Source organism: Urocitellus parryii, chromosome 7, assembly GCF_045843805.1.
Source record: "Urocitellus parryii isolate mUroPar1 chromosome 7, mUroPar1.hap1, whole genome shotgun sequence".
In the NCBI taxonomy this organism is placed as follows: Eukaryota; Metazoa; Chordata; class Mammalia; order Rodentia; family Sciuridae; genus Urocitellus; species Urocitellus parryii.
Window position 1 is genome coordinate 146,482,002 of NC_135537.1, and position 27,109 is coordinate 146,509,110.

Here is a 27,109-nt window from a genome sequence, read left to right on the forward strand (position 1 = left end):
ATTTATCGGATGAGTAGCATATGGAAGGCACTGGGTTAGGTCGTGTGCAGGACAAGATTCATGGTGTTCCTTGCATGTAAAGTTTCTTCTACTTTTCTTAGTGATTGCTGAATTTGGAGCCGGTTGGCAATTACGCCAGGAGCACAGAACAATCTGCTTTCCTGCCAAGGAGAGAATTGAAAACTCGCTTTTGCTCAATGCACTGCAGACGGCTCCAAAAGAGTCCTCCATACTAAGCAGTGTCAGCAAGGTTATTTCTTCTCCTTTTCAGGTTTTCATAGGCGGGTCAACGACAGTTCAGGAAGGGTGAGTCTGAGCAACTACTGTGATTGAAAAGACACCAACAGCAGCAGGGACGAAATGAGAGATACTAAAGATGATTTTTGGTAGTTAAAATGATGTAGGATGGATGAAGTTGGACACTCAAGGCATTTTCAGGAAGTAGGTTTATTTAAGCTTCAGCAGGCAGAGGGGCTAATGCATAAAAATCTCTGGACATGGGGTCTGGAAATTCTTTCTGATGTATACTCAGTGGGGTGTTACATGACAGTGGGTGGGCACATAAAAGTTACTCACTGTCCCATATTCTTAGGCTAGATGGAAGATTTACAAGTTTTTTTTTTAACCAAGAAAACAGAGATAATATCTTTTGTATAGCAAAGAACTTGAGACAGAGACTATCACACCTTTTGTGTGCAAACCTGGTATTTACAAGAAGCTTCAAACCACACTAAACTCTCTGCAGATTTTCTGCTGATATTCTTTGTAAAGATCTTGTTGACTAGGAGAGAAACTTAATTATGGTGGGGGTGGTCCCCGAGAAGTTTAATTATGGTGGGTCTTTTTAGTGGGGGTACCTGGTAACTGCTTCAAAAGCACAAAGAAAGAACCCCAAATAACTGCCTATCCTTCTACCCATTCATTACCATGGAAGTTCGGAGGGTCCCCCTGGGCAGGGTGCTCTGTGGGGAATGAGGTGGTGTGTGCATGAGGGAGATGGTATCGATGAGGGTCAATAATAAGGCTTTTAGGAACTCACAAAGGCAGAGATGAGGCAGATAAAAAGTGCACACACCACCTCATTCCCCACAGAGCACCCTGCCCAGGGGGACCCTCCGAACTTCCATGGTAATGAATGGGTAGGGATGTGGCTCAAGCGGTAGCGCGCTTGCCTGGCATGCGTGAGGCCCAGGTTCGATTCTCAGCACCACATACAAACAAAGATGCTGTGTCCGCCAATAACTAAAAAATAAATATTAAAAAAAAAATTAAAAAAAAAAGTGTTATAAAATATCAAAGTTCTTCAGGAATGAGAAATGGCACCAGACAGGCAACATGGGGAGGACTTGTGGAAGTGGGTAGTCACACTTCAGCCTGTCCTTGAACTAGAGGTGGTAATAGTAAGCCATTTGGTGTTAGATGAATCATAACTTTGGGAATGGAGGAAGTAGAAAAAAATTCTGGAAAAAAGGGAGAGGCCAGGCTCTTGACCATTTCCAGTACTGACTTAATGTGTTTGAATTTTACTTGGTAGGAAATTGCTATTAAATAAGAATGCATTAAGCTATAAGTGATAGAAAAAACACAACAGATACTGATTTCAATGAGAAGGGTGTTTGTTTATCTTATGCAATAAGAAATCAGGAGGAAGGCAGTCCAGAGGAGGTGTGGCAGCTCAAGAGCCCATGGAAGACCGAGGGTGTGGGTCATTCAGAGTGGCTCCCCACATATCCTGCTGCCCCTGATCTGCATGGGCAGCTGAACTTAAGATCGCTCGTGTGAATTTGCAGGGACATCAAGTAAAACACAGACACACTTTACCTTTAAACAAGCTTCAGGACGACTTCTTCGCCCTCTGCCTCAGGCTCCCCAAAATGGAGAGCAAGAGAGAGTCATGAGAGGCTGATGAGAGAGAGCAAGCACATTTAGAAGTGGACTTTTATTGGCGGGGCGGGGGGGGGGGCTCTTGTTCTTTAGAAAGTTCTATCCAAAAAAGGCCATAAGGGGCAGGGTTATAAGGGACAGGTGAGTGTAACTCAACTCCAGGGGTGACACCTACATCTGAAGACATGCCTTTGCTATCTGAGCTGGGACAATGCCCAAGTCACCACAAATGTAGTGATTGGTCAGAGCGTCTTGCTTCAGGATGGAAGGCGTGGGTCATTCAGAGTGGCTCCCCACACCACGGTCTCTCTCTGTTTGCTCTGCTCTATCATTTTCCATTTGAATTTTATCTTCGTGCTTGCCACCTCCTGATGGTGCTGCTCCACTTCTAGGCTCAGGGCTATGCTATGGGGAGGAAGAAGAGTCAAGAATGAATGGGCACGCTGTTCCATCCTCTCCCAAGACTATCACATCTTGCTGGCCAGGAATGTGTCATGCTACACCTAGCTGCATGAGAGGCTGAGAATTTCAATATTTTATGTCTCCTGCCTCAGGGGAAAAGAAAACTAAGGGGAAAGGTGATTAGGAGACCCTTTTGAGTAGCCAGTACACAGTGTCCATTGTGAACCATTTGTGGTTTGTGAGTAGGCAAATAATGAAGTGAAGTTTCTTACCAATGCATTTGGCTTCAATACTTAATTGGGCTTGGAGACAATGGTCACACATATATACACAGGAGAACTCTAAGGTCCAGAAAGATTAAGCGATAGATGCATAGTCATGTTATCTTGGTAAGTGCTGGAAATGGGATTTGAACCCAAGGTGGTTCCCAAGCTTTTTCCAACCATCTCTCAAATTTGAATGTTGGATCTTTAATAGAGCTAGCTCATAGACACCCAAACTCAGATGCAAATCATTCATCTATTCCTTTAATCTTGCTTTAATTCTGTGAACTGCTGCTTGTAAATACCCTTGGAAGAGAGTATGATAAGTGGGAAGTATTGGAATTCAGAGAAAGATAGAGACAGCCATTCTGCTGTCTAGTGGTGTGATTTTTAGTCACATGAATTGTTTTGACCTTTAATATCTTTGGGAGAGGAACAGTGGCAGAGGTGGGTAAAATAAGATGATGTAAATATGGCAGATATTTGGCCATTAAATTCTTTCTCCAGTTGATTTCAGGTGGCTGTAGGTTACTATCAGACTCTGGGGGAGGGGTTGGCTATAGTCCTGGGAATACTTTTACTTGTCTGATATAGATTCCCTCCTTTTCTATTTCTTTCTTTTGGTAGGTGGGAAAGATGGCTGAAGCTGATGCAGTCATCCCACCTCATGAAGAATAGAACATGCGAATACAATAGCTTTTACTATGGAGAACGCTGAACAACTGGACCATCACCAGCAGCTGCCTCCCTGCCAGATCTCTCAATTTGTGTCAAAAATAAACTAATTTAAGATGTCTGGGTTTTATTTTCTATTTTATTCAGTTAAAGACACTCAACACTTATACAGTATATAAAAACACCTGCTACCTAGTTGACTCAATAAACGGTTGTTCTGCTTATTATTGTCTTCATCAATATTACTGCTATTGTAAAAGTTAAATGACACAAAAACTACAGACTCACTTTCACATGAGGAGACTATAATTAAAATGCGTAAGTAACTGTGTGGTATCCTCATGGAAAAATAACAAAGAATTGAGAGTAACATAAAATGGTGTTGGTTTTTCAGACGTAGAAATTTTTGTACAGATGTTAACAGAATCTAGTTTATAAGCTCAAAGCTGGGATTTTAGTAAAAGGCTCTCAACCCAGATGCAGAAAAAGAGCACGCATGGCAAAGAAGTGTGTGTGTGTGTGGGGGGGGAATTACTACTGGAGAATTCAAAGTGATGACCACAAAATTAGCTTTCTAACTCTGCAAAAGGGATCTGCTACTCTGACTTGAATATAGTGTTTGTGTTCATGAAGATAGAGAGCAATAAAACTAACAAAGAGAGACTATGGTTTTCTGGTAAAAGATTTAGAAATCAAGGGAGTCAAAGTCTATGAAAAGGAATTCTCTGAGCTTCAAAAGTTTCTAGCCAATTACTGAGTGATATAAATTGTTAGTCTATAATGTATGTTAAACATTCAGAATGAATCTAATATGCAAAACGGAATCCTACAAACAGTAGACACTAGGAAGAAGAGAATAGTTATTTTTTTTTAAAAATAATTCCAATGCATAGCATTAGCTCTGGGCATAGATATTTTTACTAAATAAGGAAATAATCAAGTAAATAACACAGGGTCAATCCAACAAAATTGTCTATCTATCTGTCTACTCTTATATAATTTTTATTTATATATTTTCTAAAATATTTGTTATGATTTAGAGAAGCACCCAGCAATAGAATAAATAGATAAAATTAGAATTCAAGACAGTTGATGATACATGTTTCCTATATCACATCTCATTAAATGACATAAAGTATACACAGATTAGGTCAAAACCATCACATCACGGGAAGAGCATAGAACATTCATGTTTGGTAGATCAGAATAGTGAGAAATTTCTAAAAGGTGTTAGGCAGGTGGTGACATAAGACTCTTAAAAGGCTAAATAACTCAAAACACAAAAGGGAGGAAAGAGGAGACTAAGAAAATATATTTTTCCAGTAAAATTTCAGAGGGACCTCAGGGGGGGCAGAGAAAGCATGAAAGGCAACTAGTTAAAGATTCCTAAAAGAGGTGTCCCATTCAAAAGGCTGACATAGCATTTGTCCCCTGAGTAGAGATGAAAAGATGTCTCCTTGAACAGATTTGCAAAGTGGCTATGTTGGGTTCTCAGCAGGCACTGAAAGAGATGCAGCCTGTGTTCTTAGCCTGTGTTCCCTCCTGACTTTGTCTACCATGATCTGCCACTAAGGGTAGATTCCCACAACTCCTAAGGACTTCCCAGTCACTAGTTCTTGTCCCCTGAAAGAGGTCAGAGCTTCTGTCACCAGAATCCATAGCCAATGTTGAATAAAAATGTTGAATCACCAATGATTTCTGCATGTAATCAGAATTATGTCGCAAACTCCAGGTACTAATTCTGTTCATTATTTTTCTGATTTTATAACTATGAACAAATAACTTGATGTCTAATGTTTAATGAAAATAAGTCATCCTAAAGCGATTTACAGGATGAATACACAGACAAATCCCTTAGGAAAAAAAAAGTTAATGCAGGAAAAATAAATAAAAATAATTAGGGTAAAATTAGCATCCTCAGAGACCATTGTGAGTTTTCTCCCAGTTGAAAGTCAAATCAGAAATCTCGAAGATTAAAAATATCGTTCTGGAAATAAAATGAATGCATATTTTTGAGACCTGGCCAAGTACAATAAATGAGTTCCAGAAAATAGCAAAAAGCAAAATAGACTAACAACTTTCTAAGAGAGTAAGAAACTGGTATAGTAAGCAGAACAATGGTCCTTCCAAAGATGCCCATGTCCCAATCCTTGAAATGGTGAGTGTGTTTCTGTAGATGGCAAAAGGCTCTTTGCAGATGTAATAGGATCTTGAGATGGAGATTATCCTGGATTATCCTGGGGTGCTCCATGAACCAACAAGTGTCCTTGTAAATAAAGGAAAGAGGCAGGAATATCAAAGTCAGAGATTTGAAGATGCTCTACCGCTAGCTTTGAAGATACAAGCAGGGTGATATGTCAAGGTGTGCAGGCAGCCTGCAGCAGCTGAAGAAGGTGCAACAGTGGCTTCTCCCCTCTAGAGCTTCCAAATAAATCTCCCCTTCTTGGAGCCTTGATTTGAGTCCAGTTAAACCCACTTCAAATTCTGACCTCCAGAACTATAGAGCAGCTTGTGTTGTGTTACGCCATTACATTTTTGGTGAGCTGTTATAGCAGCAATGAGAAACTAAAACCCACGGAGAACAGATTCAACAGACCTGGTAATCATGTAGTGAGGTTCAGAAGGGAAAACAGAGAGGCAATGACAGGTGTGCTGTGAAAAAAAAATCAGTAAAAGAAAAGAATGCTTCTGAGCTGAAAAGGGACTTGAGTTCTCAGGGAGGAAAAGGCCAATTTTGTCATTTATGGCAAAATTGCAAAAAATTAGGATCCCCAAGGATATAGAATAATCCTACAATTTTCCAGAAAGAAAAATGCTAGGTTGGTCTAAGGGAGTTGTTATTCTCATCACTGAATCTATCATTTATTTGTTGCAAGTATTTATTTTAGCCTTCATCTGGGTTTCTGAAACCCATAGCTTTAATTGCTAGCATCAAATGTCTTGTCTATAATATAAAAAGCAGGCAAAAATCCCTATAAAGAAATAAGGATGTACATTTGAAGTTCAAATTCTGTTACTAAAGTATGGGCCAAGGAAATGACATTTTCAGACACATAGGAATGTAGAAAGTTTACCACCGACATAACCTTTTCTGAAAACAAAACATCAAAAAAAGGTAATATATCTGGTTATATTTCAGCAAGATAAAGATAAGAAACAGAAAGGCATTACAAACCCAATAAAATGACCAATGAAATCGGTACAACTCACAGTTAATACTAAGTAATTGCTGAAAATATGGCAGTGAAATTTAATGGAATTGTTAAGCAGGCATTCATAAAACAGAAGAGGCACAAAGTCAAAACTTAATAATCTGGAACCAAAATTTAAGATAGTTTTTAATACTACAGAGGAGGTGGTAAGGGAAAAAAAATAAAAGAAAGTTGTAAAGTACCTAGTGATACAATTCTTATTTTGTTGGAGTGAGGTGGTTTTCCATATGGCATCATTTTTTTATGGGGAGAGGAAAATGATTTTTTTTTGTTGTAATGAGTTTAAAGATATTCATCAGCTGAACAAAATACAAGGTAGAATCATTAAATATTAAAGGTTTCATTATTTTATTAAAGAAAAAAAAGAAAAGAACATATGATAAAATGTGAAGAGCTGAAATAAGAACAAACACAGAAGACATTATACTGAGTGTAAATACATATATATTTTAAGGACTCTTAGTTTGGAATGGGATACACAGAAAACAAAACCAACCAACCAAACAAACAAAACCCCAATATATATTCTGCTTGTTTAAAGGAGAAAGATCTGTGATAAAACCACATAAGTAAGTAGAAAATAAAGGAATGGACAAAAGATTTATTTGGCCAGCGCCAGCATCACAGCTATGTAGGAGTAATGGGCAAAACAGAATTAGAGACCAAAAGAAGTTGCAATGCATTTCTGTTTCTTATCTTTATCTTGTGATATACAAAATGGTGCAACTTAAATTGATAAAAAGACATTTTCTAAAAACATACCTGTGACTCCTAATACCATGGGCAATATATTAAAGAGGAAAAGGATGATAACAGAGAAGGATTTTATTGGGAAAAAAACACACACTAGGAAACTTTCTGATTTTGTAAACCCCCCAAATATATAGAAGATTTGTATAACAGTAGACAACCTGAAAGGATGAAGAGAAACCGGGAAAGGAGAAGGAAACCAGCAAGGAGAGAAGATTAAATGTTGTTCTAGATATACTGAGGTTGTACATTCCATTTGTGTCTGTGAAATAGTTGCAAAAATTGATTGTGTCGTCCGCCTCAAGATAATTTCGGTAAATATACAAAAACTCCAATTCCACAAGTCACATTCTCGGACTCAAGGGCAATAAAGTTGGATATTAAAAGAGAAGGCATAACAAAAAAAAAGTAAAAGAAAAAAGAAACTCAATTTCCTTGAATATTTTTTTGAGCACTCATGTACTTTATACTTTGGGTAAAGAAAAGTCAAAAGTGACCTTCTAGACTCCTTAGAAATGAAGGAATATAAGAACAGGATATGAATCTGAGACATAAAAGTCATAAAGAATATCAGGATCAGGGCTGTTTCTTGCTCTTGAGATGACCTGACTGCTCCCTTGAATGTGTTATTCCCTACTTTTACTCCTCAAAGCTTCTTACTCTGAAGACAGTTCACATTCTTCCTTGAATGCATACCTGTTTTCCTAAATAAATCTCTGCCTGCGCACTTCCAAACAAACAACAAAAAAAAAGAGTGGTTTGGTAATAAAAACATGATCTTTTTATGTAGAAGTCACTGATTAACTAAAAGATGATAGAGAAAAACACTTGCAGCTTAGCACCAACACATAAAACGAGAACCTACCAACGAAAAAAAACAAAACAACAACTACAACAGAAACCAGGCCAATAGAGAAATGAGTAAAAAATAAAAACTGGCAGCTCACCCAGGAAGAAATAGAAATGGCCAATCGACCTAGCAACAGATGTTCGTGCTGGTGATGAGAGAAATGCAAATTGAAACAAGATACGGTTTTGGGGTAATAGACTGGAAAACAATTTTTCAGTCTGCTAATAACAAGTTTGGCTGGATTGTGGAGAAATGAGCACTTACACCTTTTTGGTGGAGGTTTAAACTGGTTTAGATTTGTGGAGGTCAACTTAGGAGTACTTATTGAAAATTTTAAAACACAGATGCTTTGAACAGCAAGACTACATCTAGGAATCTAGATGGCAAGGGTACTCAGGTTCTGATTATTCAAAGAGAGAAAAATTGAAGAAGACTCCAATTTTGATAATAGAATGGCTAAAAGAAGTATAGTCTTGTTATACCATGGCAGTTTTTTTTTTCAAATAATGCAGTAGATTTTTACATACTGCCATGGAAGAATGTTCATATGTTGCTGAGTGTAGAAAATCAAATGCAAGTGTGCACAAACACACACACATACACATATGTATGCACATATACACCTGTATATATACATATAGGGGTACATGTCACATATGTTTAGAGAAAAGTCTAAAATAATAAACAATACTGACTTGTCAACAATGACTTTCCCTAGACAGTGATCCTTGGTGCTTAACTTTATAAAACCCTATTTTTTAACCTAAATATGTAACATTACTTTTGCAATTTAAATATCTATTCAAAATAGATAAATCAATCAAGATGGAAGGAAGACAAGGTTCAGGTGGTGAGATGACCTGAAGAGTCACATAAACCCAGGGCATTTTTCTAGGGCTGGATGAGTTATAAATCCAGCACTGAGCATCGTAGTGGTCAAAGCAAGAAGGCAGATGTTACCAGTACAGTAGTCACCAAAACCATGCAACCTTGTACACAATTGCCACATCTTTCAGAACTACCATTTTTCCAAGCATTGATACTCTGATAGAAAGTCTAATAGAAATTTCTGAACTGTCATATCAAACACTGAGACCATGATTCCAACAGTTGTACCCACAATAAATACCATGGCTAATTTATAAAAGCTGCTTTTTAAAAAATTAATATTTTAAATTTATATATGACAGTGGAATGCATTACAATTCATATTACACATACAGAGCACAGTTTTTCACATCTCTGGTTGTATACAAATATATTTGCACCAATTTGTGTCTTCATATATGTACTTTGGATAATGATGTCCATCATATTCCATCATCATTTCTAACCCCCTGCCCCCTCCCTTCTGCCCTATCTAGAATTCATCTAATCCTCCCATGCTCCCCCTCCTTACCCCACTATGAATCAGCCTCCTTATATCAGAGAAAACATTTGGCATTTGTTTTTTTAGGGATTGGCTAACATAAATTAACTGCTTCTTAAATTAACCAAATGAATTATCCCGGGGATTAGATTAACTCCAAGGAGGAGAAAAATCCTTCTTCTAGGAGAACACATAGGTGAGTCTGAAGAAAGTTCTTCAGATGGAAACATCTATTTATAGAAGCATCACTGAAAAAAAATCAGTACCCAATTGTAAAGAGCAAGAATGAAGGAATGAATGACCAGGAGGGACTCTGAGCTGAGGCAAGCCTGTGCTCCCACAAACCCTTCCTCAAAGATCAAAGCTCTTTAAAATCAAAGCCATGAGCATGGTGGTGCATGTCTGTAATCCCAGTGGCTCAAGAGGCTGAGGCAGGAGGATTTCCAGTTCCAGGCCAGGTTTAGCAGTTTAGAAAGGCACTAAGCAATATGGTGAGACCCTGTCTCAAAATGAAAAATAAAAAGGGCTGGGGATGTGACTCAGTGGTTAAGTGCCCCTGGATTCAATTTCTGGAATCAAAAAAAAATCAATCAATCAATAATAAAGATAAATGAATATATTATTTGCATATTTATTTATAAAATCAAAGCCAGCCCAGAACTAGTATGGAGCATGATGTCAATTTAAGGATGCAAAGAATGTCTCTATCTTATTCACATGTACATGTAAGTAAGCATGCATAATTCATTCATTGTACATTAGCAGGTAACAAATCTGTACCTGAGCATAATAAATAAAAAAATTAATAATCTATTACTTAGAAGAAGATCAGGCCAATAAATTCTGGCGAAGGGACTTCTGTTGTGCAATAATGTCCTGAGATAGTCAACCAGAAGATGGTGAGAGTGGGTCTTCATGCCAGAGTGGTGTGGATTGTTTATGTTATCTTTTTTTTTTTTTTTTTTTAGGGTCGGTTGTAATTATTACTGTCAATATCACATTTGTTCTTTTGCCTTCCTAGCATATGAATCAAATTTGCCACTTCGTGAAGCATGAAATTACCTTTTCAATACTAATTCAATAATAATGCTGAATAAACTGTGAGCAATTATCACCCAAATAAGGAAAGCTTTCCTCCCCCTCCACCGCCTCTGTCACCTTCTAGTTACTAAGAATAACCTCCTTTGCTCACACCACAGAAGGAGATGAAATTGATGCTATGAATGCGATATTTCTCAATCTAGTAAAATAAGGGCATCTCCAAAATTTGGAATCTCAGAAACTCCCAGACATTTCCTGAATTATTGATTCAACTGGGATGGTTGAGGTACTGTCATCTATATCATTTTAAAATACACTTAAGTTGTCCATAAGGAGCAGACATGGTAAAGGAAAGTACAAGAGAGATTTTTGGTTGCTGTCTACTAAGAACTTATGCTTTAGTAGATAGAAGACTTCTTTAATCAGATTCCAGAATAATGACAGAATAATAAGAGAAATAATAGTGATCATCATTTGGGAGTAATTATGGCAACACTAGTAGCAAAAATGATAGCAACTTTGCCATAGTTTGGATGGAGAATGTCCCCCAAAGGCCCATGTGTTCAAGTTTTGGTCCCCAGCGCGTCACTACTGGTAGGTGGTGGAACCTTTAAGAAATGGGGCTCAGAGGGAGGAAGGTAGGTTATTGGGGATGCACTCTCCATGAGCTAGTAGGACCCCAGCCCCTACCTCTTTTCCATTTGGCTTCCTGACCATGGAGTAAGCAATTTGGCTCCTCCACACACTCCCACCACAAAGTGCTGCTTCCCCACAGGCCCAAAACAAGGGAGAAAATAGGTTATGGTGTGAAATCTCCAAACCAAAACAAATCACTTCTCTTTACAAGTTGATCACTTTATGGGTTTATCTGAATGACATAAGGCTAACACACTGTGCTTTGGTGGACACTTATTATTTGCCTCCTCATAAAAGGGGTCCCAGAGAGTACTCTCACCCTCTTTCTGCCATGTGAGGTTTCAGTGAGAAAGTGGCAATCTGCAACCCAGAGGAGGGCACGTGCCAGAACCTGACCATGCTGCCAACCTGATTTCACACATCCAGCCTCCAGAAGCATGCAAAATAAATCTCTGCTGTTGATAAGCCATCCAGTCTATGGTATTTTCTTAAAGAGCCCAAACTGAGTGAAAGAGCTTTGCAAAGTTCTCCTAGTCCATGGAGTGAGAAGTGGCAGAGTTCAGATTTAAACCAAGCTCATGTCCTTGGCACTCTTCCATACTAGCAGAAAAAGTCAAAAAAACATCAAGCTCACGACCATGTGTTTTTGAAACACAAAAAATCAAAAGCTCAAAAATTGGAAACACAGTTCCCTGATTACAAGTATTTATTTGTGGTTATCCTTGCTTAGGATCAATGGCAAGTGAGGGCAAAAGGACTCCTAAAATAGCATTTGTTTATTCAGTACATTTTGTTTGGGGCAGTTGCTATTTGCTAAGTAATGTGTTAGGTAAAATCATACAGACCCTAGCCCAGTAGAGTTCAGGTATAGTGGGAGGAGACAAGTCACATTTAAATCATCACAAAATGATAAAATTAGAACTCTCATCAGAATTACAAAGGAAGAGTTCAAGGTTCAATGAGAGTCTCCAATAGGACCATAGTAAAGGATTTTGTCCTTATTCTGAACACTGTAGGACACTTCTTAAAGGTTTTACCTAGTGTTGGAGATAGTGAGGAGACTCTAATTGGAAAACCTCTGGATAGAGAGAATGGAGGATAAATTAGAATCCCAAGGAGAGCATTTCAACTAGAAAATTAATACAGTGTCTTGGAGCCAGAGGATGGTCTGCATTAGGATGGAGTGGGAGTGAGTAGAGAAGGGAATGGATTCTAGAGGAATCCATAGAAGGTAATGACGACATTCACATATAACTAAATCTTCACATGAAAGTAAACCTAGATTGTGTTTTCCCCCTACAAAAAATATGATTTTCTTCCTGATGACTATGTGATGGGGATGCTAGTCATCTATTTGAATTAATCGATTTTGAACCTGCTGATTTAGCTAAAAAAAAAAAAAAGGTCCATACTTAATGGAGTGAAAAGCAAGTTTTTATGTGATGATTTTTCTAGTTGCTTTGAGTTGACAAAAGTCTTCAAATTAACTTACTTTATGATTGGGCATGGGCTCTACAGGTAGGTCTCTGACATACAGAGAAACCCAAACAATAGGTTCTGCTCCTTATCTGGGGGATGCAAGACCGCACCAATGGTGTTTTTCTTTAGCATTTCATGGGATGGTGTTTATACTGTTCCCTTCTTGACCGATCTGGAACAAAGCCTCTCATATTGGTTGTACCCCATAGACAGCTCACATCTATTCCATATGACACCATGATATACTATATCTACTACACAGCATGATACACTATATTTGCTGCACCTGGCTGGGTCAAGCATGAAAGAAAAAAATAATCATTGTAAATCAAAGACAACATTAGCTCTAACCTACATGTAATAAATAAAGGTATCATCATCCAGTTCGGTCTACATGAAATATTTGTTTTTACCTATTCTGAGACTGATTTATCTATCCTTTAAATTAAAAATTGGACAGCGTCTAATCCAAATTGAACAGTGTCTAGTGGACCCTTTGGCTAATGGATCCACCCTTTGTCAGGGACCAAATAAAAGCCTGGTCAAACAAGCATTTGATGTAAAGTTCTCATACCTTTCATAAACCTGGCCTTAACTTCTTTCCACAGGTGACCTGCTCTTTCTCCTCCCATCTTTACTCATTTTTTAATCTATTCCCTTTGTCTCACCCTTAAGATTTCATAAGTGGTACCACTTTGCAGGCTACAGTATCAGCACATCCTTGATATATTTGATGCTCTGCCTTAGAAATGCTGCTTCGTGGCACTGATAACAATGACCATGGGGCTAGCACCTGCTGGGCTCATCTCTGGATCAGACATTTTGCACTGGGCACTTCACCCAGGGCTATGAATCTTCACAGTCCTAGAAGTGAAGTACTGTTATTATCCCTATTATAGACATTGACAAATGAAGCTAAACCACTGGAATGCCACCTCTATGAATATATTTTCTTCTTTAGTTGGGTCTCCCAAGTCCCCTCTGGTGAGCCCACTCTTGTCCTATAGGATGCTGGTAGGCAGGAACTGTCTTGACAGAGTCCAGAGTCGGTTCCTATTTAGTGCTGCTTCTACTCAGTGATATGACCAGAAGGCAAAGGTACACTCAAAGTATAAACAAAGCTGCAGATGCCAGAAACATAGACATGAGCATCAAGAGCTTGGCAAAGTCTCCCAGGCTCTCTGATATCCCAGCAATAGCACCTGTGCACATTGCTTGAGACTTCAAAGTGAAAAAATTAAACAGGAACAAGAATTGTTCGAATCATGTCATCTAAATATTTTTTGTACTCCTTATAATTTGGGGATGGTGTTAAATAGTCATGATAAAATAATAACCAATCAACAACTACTTAAAGCATTTGGGAGAAGCTTATTAAAGAAGGACTTATTAGTAGCACAGAACTTATTATTAATATCCAAAATTCAGAAGTACCCTCCATGCCCAACACAAGAGAACAATGAGAAAATGATGATAATCTTAATAATGCTACTGATGTTGTTGTTGATGATAGCAGCCGCCAACATTTATTGAGCCCTCATTAAGAATCATTAAGGAGGGATCCACTCTCTCATTTCATCTTCACAACAATCTTACAAAGATGAGTGCTACAGTTAATGAGATGATATTATTGAGAGTTTATAATAAAGCAGAGAAATGTAAAAAGCAAGATATAAAGTGTGCTTTTGTAAGTGAAAACCCACTTCTTGAAATAAGAAACCAGAAAGAAACACAGTATGATATTATTAGTTGTTATTTCTCAAAGGTAGGATTATGTGAAATTTTTCCTTCCTTCTTCTCTAGATTTCTTGTTTTACTCTCAGAAGCCCTTGTTACATGTACAATGAGAAAACCCAATAAAATTTATTTAGACTGAACTAACAATGTGGAATTTCTTTCCTAAACATGACTAATTAGGTAACGCTTATACTCAAAGGATCTTTGGGGGCCTCTAGGAAACTTAGGTTAGATTTATTTTTCATCCAATGAAAAAGTAATTCCTAGTGATTCTTCTTGGAGGCAACTATTTCCAAATTTACCAGAAAGGGAATATGGTTATATTCTTCTCAGAAATGGCCAGATGCCTCTGATGAATCACAGAGGTGAAGAAATCCGTCATCTTGGGGGTCGGTGGTGACTTAGACTTTTTCTCTGGAACATTATTTTCATCTTTTTTTCTCACTTCTTCCTCACAAGAGCCCTGTGAGACTAGGACACCAGGCTTTGTCTATGCCCCTGTTACAGAAAATGAGGGGCGGTGAGAACAGTTACCTGCCAAGAACACATAATGAAAAAGTCTGAGAATGGAATCCAGTCTCAACTAGGCGCTCTCTTCAATGACAGCAGCTGTCTATTCAGAATCCCGATGATCCTTGGCAGGACAGACAAAACGATCAGTCTAGCAGCTAGCTAAAGATCCTGTGTCATGCTTGCTATAAATTCAGTATGTCATCCCTCATAACAAAATTAAAGGGATGCCCCTGTATTATTCTTTGTGACTCTGCCCTTCCTGCAATGGGTCGTTCATGATGAAGGTGCTGGGGAGTCAGTGATGGCTGCCTTCAGGCAGCATACAGTGGGGGAGCAGGCAGCACAATCCATAGTGTATCATGCACTCTTATATGACACAGTAGGATGGGCCATGGGAAAGGGACAGGAAGGGCCAGGCTTTTGGAAGAGGGACACACTGCTGCTCATTCACTGGCCCATTCACTTCTCAAATATCATTGGGTATCTTTTTGTTGCTATGCCTTGTGTTGGGTTCTGGGGATCGAAGATCAATAGAAACACATGATCTGTAGCCTCAAGGATATTCACCTGGTGGGGAATATAGCATTAATCAAATTATAATACAGAAATGATAAATGTGGTAGAGGACAATTGGTGCTGTAAAGATCGTATCAGGTATCCTCTTTGACTCCAGGGGGAATTTCTTTGCAACCCTCTTCTAGAAACTCAGAAAGTTTGTGTTTCCTTCAGGGCTTGGGCTTTTATAAGATAGTTTTCAGGTGCTGAGTGAAAGTGGCTTACTTAGTAATGCTTATATCCTTCATCATAATAAACTTCTTCTTTTTTTTTTTTTTTTTTGGTGGTGCTGGGGAATTGAACCTAGAGCTTTGTGCATGCTAAGCAAGCACTCTAACGACGGATCTGTAATATAATAACTTGATAGGCTACTTCTGATGAAACTGCTGTTTCCTCCACACCTTGCACATCATAGATGCTTATTTTGTTCTCAGGTTTATGCACGCAGTGTAACGTTGGATTTTTCCTCTTTTCCCAACAAAGCAAGAACACACTAGAGGAGAGAAAACTGCAATCATATCCACATTATTCATAGTAAAGCACGCGCTCCCACACTGAAGCACCCTCTATGGAGGCTAACAGATGGCAAGGAATGCCTTTGTTAGAAGAAACGCAAACCCCATTATATTCTTTCTAATTTTTTTACCCTCCTACATGAAGCACGCTGTAGCCACCTCATGAAAGATGGTGATGTGTCAAAACTTAATTAGTCAACACTTGCAACTCATCTACATTAGGTTGGAAAACTATGTTTTCAAGAGCTAGAGAAAGAAGCTCAAGATATTACGGCAGGGAGGGAATTCTTAGAACACAAAGAAAAGAGAACCATGCAATAAGTTATTTTGTAGTACCAAGGCCTCAATTTTTCCTTGGTGAAGAAAAAAGTGGGGGGAAATTTCTTGGTTTCCTGGGTGCACAAGAGTTGCCATCTCTTTTAAAAAAAATGGGAAATCTTTGGCCTGCCCTATATGTGGAAGATCCTTGGCCTGATGTACGTTAGGGGGAAAGGGAGACCAGAGGTAGCATGCTTGAGTTGCAGTTCCTGTGAGTCTGGTATGTCTACACTCCTTGAGGTGGCTGGCCATCCCTATCTGCCAGGGACTGAGGGGCTTTGGGGGATGTGAGAATTTCAATGTTAAAATCCTGAGCAAGCCAAGACAAGTTCATCACCCTTGAAGCAAGAAAAAATATGGTTATGAAAAACCCTTTTACAAACTTACGTCATTTGATCAAGTCAGTGATGTCTGCTTTGCTCTCTCCTTTGACCATTGTGAAAGAAGGAGGCTGCCTGTAGATAGAAAACCAGAGGAGACCTTTCCTGATCCTAACCTGCTTATCTCTCCAGCTTACCCACTCCTCTCCCACCAATCTCTCCTCCTCCTGCCAGATCCTTGTATCTTACCTTTCACCCTCCCTCATCCAGGGTTGAATACAGCCACTTGCCACTGCAGCTTAAGATTGCCCCCCAGGTTCATCCATCCTCTGCCCACGAAGCACACCCAGAGCTCCTCAAATATATTCTAGGGATTTTTAACCAGGGAACAGAAAAAAAAAAGTCATGTGGTAAGTGTGAAAGTGATTAAAAAGTCTTCAAAAATCTCACAATAAAAATATGCATTTGAAATCTCTTTTATACACATGGAGCAAGTTCTATCGCGGTTTCCTTATTTATTAAGCACATGGCCAGGAGGGGTCAATTCCTCCTCTAATCCGTCCCTGACTCCTCTTTGCAGGCTGGATGAGGAAGCCTCTATTTAGGCTCCTTCTGCTTCTGGTGGCCACAGGAGGTGGTGAATGTAATAAAACCACATGATTTAGGATCTCTTGAGCCTCTTTTAGATCTGCTTTCAGAACCTTTTTCCGTCACTGTGTAGTTGCATAAGCTTGGGTGAATCACTTAATCCCTCTAAACCTCAGTTTACTCATATTTTCAAAGAGATTTAAAAACATTAAAGAGAGCTGCTTCCATGTTCCCAGTCTTCTAAGGTGGCTGTTTTGTTTGCTCAGTAATTAGTGTGATGTGATAGATAATTATAAGATGCACAAGAATCTCAACTATCAAAGATTCCAGTAAGCTCCCCATATTCTTTTCATCATGGTAAGTGTTTGAAGATTTGCCCCAAGACTGGAGGTTAAGAGTTGTCAATCGGTGCCCTAGAAAAATTGCATTTGATTCTCCTCTTGCAGCAAAGACACCAATGTGGATTTGGAAAAATGGGATTTGGAGGGGCAGAGAGTTCTCACTGAGGACCAGGTAGAAATATCCTTCCTGACCTTATAGTCTTGTAAGGATTAATTGAGAATGGATCTAAAAGAATGTAGCATCAAGTAAGCTCTCAATCACAGTGTTTCATTGGGCATATTTTTCTTCCCCTTCTCTTGGAACAGGGAATGGAAGGGTCACTTGGCTAGTAAGTGACATTCTTATCATTTCATCACCTGCAAGGAGTTCATGACTCTTTGGCTGGTGAAATCACACCCACTCTAAGAAAGCTTGCAGTCAATGACTGGCTTGTGCACCTCTGGGGTCTTGCACATCCCTATGGGGGACCAGCTTCAGAGCTCCCCATGAGATAGGCTGCAGCCTTTATTGATGTTGCATTGCAAGTCCAGTCTTTTTTTCCCTCCTTCCCCCAACAACAGTTAAGTCCAAGAGCCCTTTTCAATCAACTTCCTGCCGCGTCCCCTCGCCAGCAAAGGAAACACGACACAGGATTCTTCCTTCGGCAGTTTATTCAGGCCTTTATTTTGACATGTCTTCTAGTTTCTACTTCTACTCCTACTGCTACTTCTACTACTACTCCTACTACTACTACTACTACTACTGCTACTATTACTACTACTACTACTGCTACGTGCCCCAGCCCTAATAAAGCAGATAAAGCCCCAATGCACAACTGCCATGTGGATCTTTCTCATAGGGTGTTTTACAGCTACGTGCCGACTCTCCCAAAATAAGGAGTTGTTTATCACAGGCCACGGCGCTTATCAGCGCCATCTTGTAATGGCGGCCACAGTACACAGAAACGGCTCACTACAACTTCCTATATGTATGTATCTGTCTCAGGATCTGTTTCCTGTAATCGATGATCTGTCATATCGCCATTAAAATGTACACTCCACCAGCATCGTATATTCAGAGCCTAGAGAAGTGCTTGGCACATAGTAGATGCTCAATAACAAGTTGGCAAATAAATGGATAATGTATCAGATATAGGATCAGACCCAGTTCTGCACAATTCCAAAGCCAGTGTGCACAGACATGGCCATCCAGGTTCTTCTAATTTGTAACCTCGGGTCTGGTTCCATTTGATGTTGTGCCCTTGCTTCTGCATGCTCCCGATGCCAGATGAAACCTGGAGTTAGCTAAGGCGCAGAGATTAATTGAAAAAACTCATTCCCACAAATGTTGAACCTGGGAGTGCTCATGTGTGACGATGTAATTACTTTGGTGGCATCAACACATCAGGAGGCCTCCAGAGAGCCCAGAATCAGGATCAGCCAAAGGATTCCATCTTCACTTTGAATTTCCACAGGCTTCTGTCACTTGATGTTAAACAACATCATTTTAACAAATTTTGAATGTGTGAATAATTTCTCCTTTTCTTCCACTCTGGTATGTAAACTGATATTAAAGACTAGAATATTTATCATGTTGACAGCTCCTACTTGCTAGATTAGATTTTGTTAGGAAGCCGAGTTTTCCTCTGAGAGCATTCAACTTCATATCTTCCTATTATTGGCTTGTGCTTTAATACTTTTCGTATTAGCTTGCTTTACTCCAAGATAAAATAGAAGGAAGACAATAGGAAGAGTTAGTTGAGTATACTGACCACCTTTATTCCTGACTCTTGGGGAAATATAAACTCACTTACTAAATAAAAAGACAGTTCAGTTAGGGATCAGTGCGGTACCTTCCAAACGACTCCCATCTCATCCACTGGATTAAGAGCCAGAGCATCACAGCTCATATTCCAGGGATGTGTTTAGTACCTACTTTTACCAAATCACTAGGAAAGCTATGTACTGTGACATCTGTCCAAAGGCAGAGAGAATCAAACTCTGATTATGCTAATCTGATATGGATGCAAAGACATTAGTAAAATAGGCCACTCTCACTGAATACAATGTCCTTGGTTTTCATAAATGATTTCTTGACTTGATTTTTATCTGGTTCTCTACAAAAACTAGAGTTCCAGAGGCCTCCGTGGATTGGGGAGGAGCATCAGTCTAGTGCATGCATACACCAGCACACATGGTGTTGCAGAAAAGTCATGCTCTCTTTTCCACAGGGAAGTCCAAGAGCCCTTTTCAATCAAGCGTTGTGAATGTGCAGCCTTTCCTCATCACAGGTGAGGCAGAAGGTGAAAGGTGTACTGAGCTCACTCTGGAAAACTAAATGCCATCTCTGCACAAGTGTACCGAAGGGGAGCACAGACTTCTCCAGAACTGCAGGTCAGGCTTGCAGAATGAGTCACTGCTTACCTGAAGAGTGGGCACAGAGCTTCTCACCAGGAGGTCAAGGGAAAGTAAAGCCACATGAGCCAGGTGGAACCTAGAGGCACGGGCTGCAAGTTTAAAAGAGGGAAACTTGGTGTCCTCTGCTCTTTCTATCAAGTTATTTGGAGTCATGTTACCCTGAAGAAACATGGCAAATATTAGAAATGAAAAGCCACCCCTTTTACAAGAGCAAAATTACAGTGTTGAGAGGAGACGGAACCTGTCAATGTCTAATCATCCATTCAAAGGAGAAAGACCCCATTTTAAGGCATCTTCTACAGATGTTCTTTTGATAGCTTTTTATTTAATCGTCACTGAGAGATTCTGCTTTTTATAATTTGGTTTTCCAGAAAAAACATCCTACTCTCTTATGAGGCAATATCGTCACTCAGAGATTTGCAGGATGCACTCTTCTTGCAATGTTCTCGCCTCCTCCATGTTAATCGCAGGAGGTAACAAGAGTGTTGAGAAAGACCCTTTTCCTCAACGGCTTGCCAGCCAACCCAGAGTCCCCTCCTTTGTTTCTGCTGCACTGGCTCTTTTATATTGAGACTCCTTCCACTCTCTCTGCCATTAGAAAAAAATCTTCTGCTTCCGTTTTAAAACCTGTAGACATGAAATGAAATGTTGCTCTGCTTCATCTATCTGTTCTGACTTATATCTGTTGTATTTTCGTTTCAAATCCTAGTGACTAGAGTGATTGAAACCAGCCCCGTCCCAGAAGCTGAGTGATAGGAATTAACAGCAGAAGGGGAAGCTCGTGTCCTTCCATGGATTCAGGCTGGTGGTGGGGGCGAGAGAGGCTTAGAGCCAGGGACAGTGTGAGAGGGGAGAGCCAGAGACAATGTGCGGAATCCCCTCTGATCCTGCCCTTAAGCTCTTTTAAAAAAAACTTAATCTCCAAAGATTTGCTTTAATTTTGATTATAAACAGAATATCCCTCTACCAATTAATGAAAACCAGAGAGTAGAGAAACAGATGAGCTGATTTCCCTCTTCTTAATCAGGTACTCCTGACAGTGCACAGCTTCATTTAATTATTTGTTTTGTTCTTTCTCCTATCCTGGCTCATTCCACAAATGACTGGATGTGGTTAACAGAACCAAACAAAGCCAAACATCTCTGCATCTAATGCCGTTTATAACAACCACCAGCAAAAGCGAGTTAAAATACATTGGAATGGAACCACAGGGTTCAGAGAGGATGTCAGCATGTTATAAAGTCCTTCCCATTTTATTACAAGTGCAAGGGTATCTCTGAAGAGCTGACACTCAAAGGGAAAGGGACACCACACTTCTCACAATGCGGGGAGGCTCAAGGATTGTTCAGAGGAAGCAAGTTTTATATTGAAACCTAGAGATGAAATTTCTTACCTGAGGTTCCTTCAGGAAGTGCCCATGACACAATATTCTGTGCAAAATGCCCATGGCAACTCCTTGGAACTGCTCATAAACTTGAGTTTCATAACGTGAAATGAATCTGAAAGACACCCGTCATTGGCAGGAGGGGGGAGGGGGACACAATTTGGTCAATTATCACCTTTCAAAATATCACTTTGTTAACTTTGAACTGTTTGATGTTTCTCAAATAAAAGCCAGCCTGGGTTGTGGAAAGAAATGAGTGTGTGGAAGTCCCTCTTGGTCCTGCATGTTGACTAATGCAATATGGCAGAAGTGACAGTGGACTGATTTTGAACAAATGCTTGTGCGGCATGGTGTACCTCCAGTTGCCCCCTCTAAGAGCTTCTGATCTCAGTTCAGCAGGACATGTTCTAGATACCTGCTAGTCAACAGAACACATTGGACCTGATGCTCCAATCAGACCCGCCCCTGAAAATTTACCAGCAAGAAGTGATACCTGCTTAGTCCGGTGCAGTGGCGCATTACTGCAATCCCAGTGGCTTGGGAGGCCAAGACAGGAGGATCACAAGTTCAAAGCCAGCCTAAGCAACAGTGAGGCACTAAGCAACTCTGTGAGACCCTGTCTCTAAAAAAAAATGAGGCTGGGATGTAGCTTAGTGGCCGAGTGCAATTCCCAGTACCAAAAAGAAAAAAAAAATGATACATGCTTATGTTTTATACAATCAAGATTTTATAGCTTTACTGAGGCAATAGCTTTATAAAACCCTTTATAAAACCCTGCCTTGACTACCTCACAAACATGTTGTGACAATTCAGAGAATGATCATCCATATTATTTGCTTATCAAATTTAATGAGTGAATTAACATCGCTCATTTCTCTGATGTTTATTCCCATATATGGCTTGTAAAGTTTATATTTTGCAAAAAGTTGGGAGCAAGTGAAGAGTTAGGGGAGATGACTCATTCTGCAGAGCATTACCAGACCAATTAGTTGACAGGTCATTTGAATTCTTTTGTATTGTGACAGACACTGTATTTATGGCCCATTGAAAGGGTAAGGGGCTGAGTTGAGACTCCAGGTTGGAATGATGCAAAAGAACAATCCAGAAGAAGCTCAAGAGACTGAGATAAAATGGTAAAGAGTTACCAAAAGGAGGCTGGAAACTAAAGTAGAAGTCTGGCTGGTTTACAGTGAAACACTAATCATTTGATACGATGGTGAATCTTTTGTTTCATCCATAACGTTTTGAATTATCTACTTGTCATTTTCTGGGGAACACTTTAGGAGTTATAATGCATTTCACATCTCTGGATAGTCCTAGTTTGGTCATCCTGGCCCAAATAAATACAACAAATATCCAGCAAGTACCACCAATGATTTCAATGCGTATTTAATGGGTACCTACTCTATGCCAAATAATTTGTGGCTTCAGGGATAGGCAAAACAGACCATTAGGCATGGTTATTTGCCCTATTATAAATTACATGAGCAATTACACAAGTAATTTATATGAATTACTGTACTTCATGAGGACTAGGAAGTACAGAGAGCACAGCATGTGTTCCGTAAGGCCTCTAGACCTAGCATATATTTCACCATGTTCTATGTAGTCCCTCTGCCTTTTTTTAGGAACTAAAAAGTACTGTAACACTGATGGCATAAATGATATTACCTTCAAATATTATTACATGGGTAGTCTTGGTGTAATTCCAGGGTTGGTTACTTCTCTGTTAAACTCAAATTTAATTGTGGAAGTACCATGTGCGAGGCACAGCGATAACAGTCTTCCAACAAGCTGTGATTCTCATCACAATTCTTCAACATTCATTCCACTATGTAGGTCAGGAGGCAGGCTCAAGAAGGTAAGGTAACTTGCTTAAAGACCACTGGAGTCCATGTTGCCTTCCTTTTCCCAATGCATCCTGCCGCCTTGCTAGTTTATTTACTGTGCTCCATATGGTGCAGTCACTAAAAAAGCAAATGGCAACTAGAAAAAAAAAAACAAAAAAACTTGCCTGCCATTTCTCTTCTTCATAGCTAGAGAAAGAGTTTACTAACATCAGTGTCAATGATCATAAAGTGAAAATGTCGTAAGCCTTAAATTTGCTTTTCAAATACCAGTATTTCAGAGGCAGATTACCTGACTCCAATAATATGCCTCAAACCTTGCACTGTGTGTGCAACGAGAGGGAATATTTTCATCCATTATAAGAAGCTGTCAGAGAAAAACATTTTCCTGATATCATACCCAAGAGAACAGCGTGTGAAGCAGCATTATCATATTTCACTGAACTTTCATACACTCCATGCAGTACAATGTATATTTTATTTTCTGAAAAGCCTTGGTAACAAAAGGATAAAATGTCCATCTAAAACTCCCTGCACATTCTAATAGTGCTGCATTCATGTTAATGGCAGTAAGAAAAAAAAAAAACAACTCAGGGGCCTTTTAGGCAACTCACCTGTCTGTGCTAAGATTGCACCCCTTGGGTGGGAGGAGCAAACTCAACCCAGAGACTTTGCCGACTCTTGCAGCAGAAGAAAGGTAGAAGCTAAGGGGCAGAGAGCTGGGTGTCCTTTTACAGAGGCAGGATGGTATGGGAGCAATATCTTTCCTGTATTCAGGGAGTTAAGTAGTAAATAAATGTGCTTAATCCTCTGGCATGACACGAGAATTATTCTAGACTCTGAGATTCCAGTTACATAAATGGGGCACTCATGGGTAAACAGCAGAGGGGACTTTGGAACTGACAATAAGAGCCCCAAGCAAAGCAGAGGAGAAGCTCCAATTCTGATAGTGGAGGAACTGGAGGCAGGGTGAATCACTCTGAGCAGGAAGTCTAAATGCCTGTGCCTAAGGTGAGGTGTCCTTCTCTTGGTGACAGACAACCGAGTCTCAAAAAGCATGGTTAGTCAAATGGCTTCCAAGTCTTATTTTAAATTTCGTGTCGTGGGCACCTATGAAATTGGAAAACCCATGCTATCTTCTGGGAAACCCAAAAGAAGACCAAAGTCCCTTCAAGGTCAGACTGTTGTTCAGGCACAAGGCCTTCACTTGCTTTGGAGAATTCCCACTGCCAAGATGGGAGCGACAATGTTCTGTCCCAGCTGTGCTTGCAACAGCTGAACAGAGTTCTGGAGGGGTGGGCAGCAAAGGTGTCCCTGCCATCTGGTAAGCCAGCCTCCAAGAAGCATGGCTCACCCTGCTTTTTCCTTCTGGAAGGAGTCTGGGAGGCTGGGGTAAGCTGGCAGCAATGGACTTGAGTGGGAACAGGGAGGCAAATATCATCGTAATGGTAAGCCTTTGATTGGGTTTTCCAATTCCTCGTGTCCCTTAGGAACTGAGGGTCACCCTTGTCTTCCTTTTGGTCTAATACTGAACTAGGAAAAGAACGACCCTAAACTTTCCATTCATTATCATCCCTCTTATCCACGGAGAACCGAAGGCGGACTGAGAAATCAAAGGCAGGGATGTGTCAGCTTCGCCCCTGTTAAATTATGCACATCATATGAAATGACTTAAAGGATGACTGCCCAGGAGAAACAGGGACAAGCCATTTACATTGGCCAGTCCTTCGAGGCTCATGACTTTTAAGAGTGATCCCTGAGCTGCTCTGAGCCCCGCAGAACCTGGACATGTGCCTATCACTGTTTCTAAAGTGCAATTCATGTTCTTGGGGGAGAAGCCAAATGCAGAAATAGCGAGGTGCCTCCTTATCAGAAAGCAAGAGAGACAGAGCAGCAAAGAGAGGTGACAGAGGAAGCTGGGAAATTGCCACCACCCTCCACACAGACAGACCGTAAAGATGGAGTCCCAAAAATGACGACTATGTTTTCTCTTACACTTACTTGCAGCGACTGGTGCAGCAATGACCATAACTATGTGGGGGCATTTTATGTGGCACTTTGGGGATGAAGGGGGTAGGGAAATCAATGACCCATTCAGAAAAGCATTTAATGTGTGCCTCACTACCTTCCTGCGGAAGGGAGTGGCAGCCATGTAACAAAACAGAACTAGGTCACCATCTACCAGGACAAAATATGTATAGTGCCAGAGCCCAAACAAGCTGAAGATGGACCAGCCAGAATATGGGGAGATGAGGGCACACACCTTCCTTCCATCATTCTCTCAAAACATGGTGAAGAGCAGGGAATGGGCTGCAGGTGAGGATTCTTCCAATCTCATGCTTTCTTCATCCTAAACCCTTGATAGAGACAGAAAATATTTCTTCCCTGCCTTCAAATTCAGTACCACATTCTGGAAAGGAATATTGTTTTGAAGTCAGACTGCCTAAGGTTGAAACTCAGTTCTGCTTCTTGCATTCCTGCAACTCGAGGTAAATTATTTAACCACTGTACATTTCAGTTTCCTAGTCCGTACAACTGACCATCTGAGGTTGTTCAGGGAATTAAGCAAGATAAAATATGTATGTATAAATGGATGCAGGAGGTACTTAATATACTTTGTTCCTTTCTCTTTTCTCATCTATTTGTCATCCCAGGACCTGGGGCAGTTTTTCACTCATCTATTTATTATTTCATTCCATAAACATTATCAAGTGCATTCCAGACACCATGCTCCTTGCTGCTCATCAGACGTGTTGTCTGATGCAGCATAAAAGTTATTGGGCCAAAAGGAACCTGGAATGCAGGTTAAAAGAACCATTCCTTATGCAAGCTCCTGCATCTCATAGCTGCTGGTGTGGGGTTTTAAGCACACAATCCATGGGTCAGGGGAAACACCAGATCACATGGTAACTGGCAAGGGACATTTGTTTGTGCAAACAGATTTTTGTTGCCCCTACTTGGAGGCCTCCACCAGAGGACTCTGTCTGTTGTTAATTCACCTTGGAAAGGTGGTCCACATCTGTGTATGCATGCTCCTCTTTGGTTATTATTGAGAGCCATCCATGGGTTGTGTGTGGGCTATATTGTGCATCACAGCTTAGTGAATAGGATAATCTGGTGTCTGGAAACTTCCAGTGGACATTTCCTCTGGTTGGCTGCCCAGACACATTGTGAGCTCTATTCTGCTCTGCTGGGTCCCACACAGCACTGGAGATGGGGTGACCTGCTACAACCACTCAGCCGCACAGCCCCTGTGAGATGGATGTGACCTGCCGAGATGCCAATCAACCTGCTGACTGCAAGACATCATGAAGCAAGACTCCTCCCCTGAAACCTTAACCCTGCCTTTGATGTACCCTCTTAAAAAAAACCATGGGAGCCAATTTCTAATTGTCTAGCTCCAGCTCCTGTGTGGACTGGACCTATCAGGCTTCTCCAGTCCCTTTAAAGCTAATTCTGACTTTGCCTTTTGTTCTTCACAAATTATTCTAGAGTTTAATTTCTCAGGTAATTTACAACCTCCTTGGCAGGAAGAAGAACCGCCTCACGAGATGCTGGCCGCCTACCCATAAGTTATATTGGTTCCAACCAATTACAAGACAAATTATAGGCCTTACCGAATGTGTCCGCTGGGGTGTTTGCATAACATTTGACCTTTCCAGGTCTTCACAATCCTTTGGATTTTCCATTTCTAGTCATAGAGGGCAACAGCATAGAACACACAGAACCGTTTGACTCTGTTAATGAAGTTACTTATTTATATATTATCTGTGACCACTTACTTTTCCCCATTACATTCTTCCAAGTGGATAACTTACAGTTATTAACTTTCAGACAGCCCCTATATATCAAAGCATCATGCCATTAAGCCCTTTGGAAATTCATCACAAATCAGTATACAGATGACATTGATGTCTTATTGCTATTCATTCCTCCTGGGCCGTTTTTAGCAGTTCATTTTTTTATTTCCCCGCAGTGCTGAAATATGGCTCGCTCTAGTATCTGTCCTTTTTGTAATTGCGAAAGGAAAGCT